The sequence below is a fragment of the Hypanus sabinus genome (genome assembly GCF_030144855.1).
Source record: "Hypanus sabinus isolate sHypSab1 chromosome X1 unlocalized genomic scaffold, sHypSab1.hap1 SUPER_X1_unloc_2, whole genome shotgun sequence".
In the NCBI taxonomy this organism is placed as follows: domain Eukaryota; kingdom Metazoa; phylum Chordata; class Chondrichthyes; order Myliobatiformes; family Dasyatidae; genus Hypanus; species Hypanus sabinus.
Window position 1 is genome coordinate 3,347 of NW_026778968.1, and position 6,654 is coordinate 10,000.

General features: G+C 48.3%; 1 long non-coding RNA gene across 1 annotated transcript in view; it reads left to right on the forward strand.

Moving 5' to 3' along the window:
• Positions 1-4,279: 4,279 nt before the first annotated feature.
• Positions 4,280-6,654, forward strand: part of LOC132385625 (uncharacterized) — a 2,732-nt gene continuing 357 nt past the window's right edge. Inside the window, exons 1-2 of the long non-coding RNA XR_009509215.1 lie at positions 4,280-4,558; positions 5,832-6,654. The exon at positions 5,832-6,654 is cut by the window's right edge and continues 357 nt beyond it. This is a non-coding gene — a long non-coding RNA (uncharacterized LOC132385625). The remainder of the gene's footprint in view (positions 4,559-5,831) is intronic.

The following is a 6,654-nucleotide window of genomic DNA, read 5'->3' on the forward strand; positions in this document are numbered from 1 at the left end:
ACCCTAACCCTAACCCTAACCCTAACCCTAACCCTAACCCTAACCCTAACCCTAACCCTAACCCTAACCCTAACCCTAACCCTAACCCTAACCCTAACCCTAACCCTAACCCTAACCCTAACCCTAACCCTAACCCTAACCCTAACCCTAACCCTAACCCTAACCCTAACCCTAACCCTAACCCTAACCCTAACCCTAACCCTAACCCTAACCCTAACCCTAACCCTAACCCTAACCCTAACCCTAACCCTAACCCTAACCCTAACCCTAACCCTAACCCTAACCCTAACCCTAACCCTAACCCTAACCCTAACCCTAACCCTAACCCTAACCCTAACCCTAACCCTAACCCTAACCCTAACCCTAACCCTAACCCTAACCCTAACCCTAACCCTAACCCTAACCCTAACCCTAACCCTAACCCTAACCCTAACCCTAACCCTAACCCTAACCCTAACCCTAACCCTAACCCTAACCCTAACCCTAACCCTAACCCTAACCCTAACCCTAACCCTAACCCTAACCCTAACCCTAACCCTAACCCTAACCCTAACCCTAACCCTAACCCTAACCCTAACCCTAACCCTAACCCTAACCCTAACCCTAACCCTAACCCTAACCCTAACCCTAACCCTAACCCTAACCCTAACCCTAACCCTAACCCTAACCCTAACCCTAACCCTAACCCTAACCCTAACCCTAACCCTAACCCTAACCCTAACCCTAACCCTAACCCTAACCCTAACCCTAACCCTAACCCTAACCCTAACCCTAACCCTAACCCTAACCCTAACCCTAACCCTAACCCTAACCCTAACCCTAACCCTAACCCTAACCCTAACCCTAACCCTAACCCTAACCCTAACCCTAACCCTAACCCTAACCCTAACCCTAACCCTAACCCTAACCCTAACCCTAACCCTAACCCTAACCCTAACCCTAACCCTAACCCTAACCCTAACCCTAACCCTAACCCTAACCCTAACCCTAACCCTAACCCTAACCCTAACCCTAACCCTAACCCTAACCCTAACCCTAACCCTAACCCTAACCCTAACCCTAACCCTAACCCTAACCCTAACCCTAACCCTAACCCTAACCCTAACCCTAACCCTAACCCTAACCCTAACCCTAACCCTAACCCTAACCCTAACCCTAACCCTAACCCTAACCCTAACCCTAACCCTAACCCTAACCCTAACCCTAACCCTAACCCTAACCCTAACCCTAACCCTAACCCTAACCCTAACCCTAACCCTAACCCTAACCCTAACCCTAACCCTAACCCTAACCCTAACCCTAACCCTAACCCTAACCCTAACCCTAACCCTAACCCTAACCCTAACCCTAACCCTAACCCTAACCCTAACCCTAACCCTAACCCTAACCCTAACCCTAACCCTAACCCTAACCCTAACCCTAACCCTAACCCTAACCCTAACCCTAACCCTAACCCTAACCCTAACCCTAACCCTAACCCTAACCCTAACCCTAACCCTAACCCTAACCCTAACCCTAACCCTAACCCTAACCCTAACCCTAACCCTAACCCTAACCCTAACCCTAACCCTAACCCTAACCCTAACCCTAACCCTAACCCTAACCCTAACCCTAACCCTAACCCTAACCCTAACCCTAACCCTAACCCTAACCCTAACCCTAACCCTAACCCTAACCCTAACCCTAACCCTAACCCTAACCCTAACCCTAACCCTAACCCTAACCCTAACCCTAACCCTAACCCTAACCCTAACCCTAACCCTAACCCTAACCCTAACCCTAACCCTAACCCTAACCCTAACCCTAACCCTAACCCTAACCCTAACCCTAACCCTAACCCTAACCCTAACCCTAACCCTAACCCTAACCCTAACCCTAACCCTAACCCTAACCCTAACCCTAACCCTAACCCTAACCCTAACCCTAACCCTAACCCTAACCCTAACCCTAACCCTAACCCTAACCCTAACCCTAACCCTAACCCTAACCCTAACCCTAACCCTAACCCTAACCCTAACCCTAACCCTAACCCTAACCCTAACCCTAACCCTAACCCTAACCCTAACCCTAACCCTAACCCTAACCCTAACCCTAACCCTAACCCTAACCCTAACCCTAACCCTAACCCTAACCCTAACCCTAACCCTAACCCTAACCCTAACCCTAACCCTAACCCTAACCCTAACCCTAACCCTAACCCTAACCCTAACCCTAACCCTAACCCTAACCCTAACCCTAACCCTAACCCTAACCCTAACCCTAACCCTAACCCTAACCCTAACCCTAACCCTAACCCTAACCCTAACCCTAACCCTAACCCTAACCCTAACCCTAACCCTAACCCTAACCCTAACCCTAACCCTAACCCTAACCCTAACCCTAACCCTAACCCTAACCCTAACCCTAACCCTAACCCTAACCCTAACCCTAACCCTAACCCTAACCCTAACCCTAACCCTAACCCTAACCCTAACCCTAACCCTAACCCTAACCCTAACCCTAACCCTAACCCTAACCCTAACCCTAACCCTAACCCTAACCCTAACCCTAACCCTAACCCTAACCCTAACCCTAACCCTAACCCTAACCCTAACCCTAACCCTAACCCTAACCCTAACCCTAACCCTAACCCTAACCCTAACCCTAACCCTAACCCTAACCCTAACCCTAACCCTAACCCTAACCCTAACCCTAACCCTAACCCTAACCCTAACCCTAACCCTAACCCTAACCCTAACCCTAACCCTAACCCTAACCCTAACCCTAACCCTAACCCTAACCCTAACCCTAACCCTAACCCTAACCCTAACCCTAACCCTAACCCTAACCCTAACCCTAACCCTAACCCTAACCCTAACCCTAACCCTAACCCTAACCCTAACCCTAACCCTAACCCTAACCCTAACCCTAACCCTAACCCTAACCCTAACCCTAACCCTAACCCTAACCCTAACCCTAACCCTAACCCTAACCCTAACCCTAACCCTAACCCTAACCCTAACCCTAACCCTAACCCTAACCCTAACCCTAACCCTAACCCTAACCCTAACCCTAACCCTAACCCTAACCCTAACCCTAACCCTAACCCTAACCCTAACCCTAACCCTAACCCTAACCCTAACCCTAACCCTAACCCTAACCCTAACCCTAACCCTAACCCTAACCCTAACCCTAACCCTAACCCTAACCCTAACCCTAACCCTAACCCTAACCCTAACCCTAACCCTAACCCTAACCCTAACCCTAACCCTAACCCTAACCCTAACCCTAACCCTAACCCTAACCCTAACCCTAACCCTAACCCTAACCCTAACCCTAACCCTAACCCTAACCCTAACCCTAACCCTAACCTCATTATGTGAAAATTCTGGAAAAATAGTCCCAACTACCTAAGGGAATTAAGAAGTAGGCCTACAGATTCTCCGCATGGCCTGAATGAGGCCCAAGGAGCTAGGCCGCCCTGGAATTAAACCCTTAGAAGTAGTATGACCTGTACAATTTTGTGCCTTTCGTTGTCTGGTCTAGGGGGTAGTACATACGCCAAGCGTGATTGGCTTGGTTTAAGCCATTTCAGGGGAGGTGTCGCCTTTCATTGTCTGGTCCAGGGGTAATACACACGGCAAGCTTGATCAACTTGACGGAGCCGGCTCGAGGAGGGTGTCTAATGTAAAGGCTCGAAACACCCGAAGATCCGAGAGTGCATTACTGATGATGTGTCCTGGCACATGATAATGAAAGGTTTCGATTTTCCTATACAAGCAGCTGGCTTAGGAGCTCAGACTTTAAATTCTGCAGACTAACCTTTGCCAGCTAAACATATAGATCCACCAGCCCTACACTTAAACCTAATCCTAAAGTCCAAAAGGGGCATACACCCCCATAAATAGGCAAATTCCAAGAGGGGTAGTCACCCCCATAAACCCTAGGCAACTTCCAAGGGGGGCATACACCCCCACAAACCCTAGGCATTCCCCGATTAACTTTTGATATTCTGAGAGGGGTAGGATTCAACAAGGGCAAGTGTGGGACCTGGTTAATGAAGGCGTGGGCCAGATCAAAGTGGCAGGGTGATGTGAAACAGAATCTCAAGTGAGGAGATCAGAAATCACAAGAGGGCTTTTTAGCCCACTGCCCGCATAATTTCAACCTAACCTATCAGTGACACGCTCTTCATTCTCCCGGCCCCAGAAAGGCCAATAAGAAAACCCAGATATTTTATTCCACCTATTAGGTGTTCAAAAATTCATAGTTAAAAGAATGGAGAGGTTCACCAATCAGCAGCTAATGTACCTTTAAGGGCTGAGGTGAGCCGGTCTCCTAGCAACAGCCAGGTTTGCAGCAGTTGGACAATTAGGTTTTAGTATCACATTAGTTAAAAGAGGCCCTGCGGGGGGAAGAAGGTGAGGGACGTTTTAACTGGACAGCAGTACTGTCTGGGTTTAGAGACTCCACAGAAGACCCGAGTGACGGACGAGAGTCGAGTTGGACCTTCCGGTCGGGAATCACGCTTTTTTGAAGGCAATTGGTTGGAGTCGAAATCGCAGACGCAAGATAAGCAGTAGGAACATTATTCTTTTATTTATTGTCTTACTTACATTATTGTCTTAATGATGTGGAAAGGCAAGGATAGGAGAGGTTGTGTGGATCGATACCTGCCACGTGGGCGAGTGGGTAACTCTGGTTAGTGTCCCTGGGGATTCCTTCTTAACCACGGTCAGGTTAAAAATAGTCCAGAACTTTCATTATGTGAAAATTCTGGAAAAATAGTCCCAACTACCTAAGGGAATTAAGAAGTAGGCCTACAGATTCTCCGCATGGCCTGAATGAGGCCCAAGGAGCTAGGCCGCCCTGGAATTAAACCCTTAGAAGTAGTATGACCTGTACAATTTTGTGCCTTTCGTTGTCTGGTCTAGGGGGTAGTACATACGCCAAGCGTGATTGGCTTGGTTTAAGCCATTTCAGGGGAGGTGTCGCCTTTCATTGTCTGGTCCAGGGGTAATACACACGGCAAGCTTGATCAACTTGACGGAGCCGGCTCGAGGAGGGTGTCTAATGTAAAGGCTCGAAACACCCGAAGATCCGAGAGTGCATTACTGATGATGTGTCCTGGCACATGATAATGAAAGGTTTCGATTTTCCTATACAAGCAGCTGGCTTAGGAGCTCAGACTTTAAATTCTGCAGACTAACCTTTGCCAGCTAAACATATAGATCCACCAGCCCTACACTTAAACCTAATCCTAAAGTCCAAAAGGGGCATACACCCCCATAAATAGGCAAATTCCAAGAGGGGTAGTCACCCCCATAAACCCTAGGCAACTTCCAAGGGGGGCATACACCCCCACAAACCCTAGGCATTCCCCGATTAACTTTTGATATTCTGAGAGGGGTAGGATTCAACAAGGGCAAGTGTGGGACCTGGTTAATGAAGGCGTGGGCCAGATCAAAGTGGCAGGGTGATGTGAAACAGAATCTCAAGTGAGGAGATCAGAAATCACAAGAGGGCTTTTTAGCCCACTGCCCGCATAATTTCAACCTAACCTATCAGTGACACGCTCTTCATTCTCCCGGCCCCAGAAAGGCCAATAAGAAAACCCAGATATTTTATTCCACCTATTAGGTGTTCAAAAATTCATAGTTAAAAGAATGGAGAGGTTCACCAATCAGCAGCTAATGTACCTTTAAGGGCTGAGGTGAGCCGGTCTCCTAGCAACAGCCAGGTTTGCAGCAGTTGGACAATTAGGTTTTAGTATCACATTAGTTAAAAGAGGCCCTGCGGGGGGAAGAAGGTGAGGGACGTTTTAACTGGACAGCAGTACTGTCTGGGTTTAGAGACTCCACAGAAGACCCGAGTGACGGACGAGAGTCGAGTTGGACCTTCCGGTCGGGAATCACGCTTTTTTGAAGGCAATTGGTTGGAGTCGAAATCGCAGACGCAAGATAAGCAGTAGGAACATTATTCTTTTATTTATTGTCTTACTTACATTATTGTCTTAATGATGTGGAAAGGCAAGGATAGGAGAGGTTGTGTGGATCGATACCTGCCACGTGGGCGAGTGGGTAACTCTGGTTAGTGTCCCTGGGGATTCCTTCTTAACCACGGTCAGGTTAAAAATAGTCCAGAACTTTCATTATGTGAAAATTCTGGAAAAATAGTCCCAACTACCTAAGGGAATTAAGAAGTAGGCCTACAGATTCTCCGCATGGCCTGAATGAGGCCCAAGGAGCTAGGCCGCCCTGGAATTAAACCCTTAGAAGTAGTATGACCTGTACAATTTTGTGCCTTTCGTTGTCTGGTCTAGGGGGTAGTACATACGCCAAGCGTGATTGGCTTGGTTTAAGCCATTTCAGGGGAGGTGTCGCCTTTCATTGTCTGGTCCAGGGGTAATACACACGGCAAGCTTGATCAACTTGACGGAGCCGGCTCGAGGAGGGTGTCTAATGTAAAGGCTCGAAACACCCGAAGATCCGAGAGTGCATTACTGATGATGTGTCCTGGCACATGATAATGAAAGGTTTCGATTTTCCTATACAAGCAGCTGGCTTAGGAGCTCAGACTTTAAATTCTGCAGACTAACCTTTGCCAGCTAAACATATAGATCCACCAGCCCTACACTTAAACCTAATCCTAAAGTCCAAAAGGGGCATACACCCC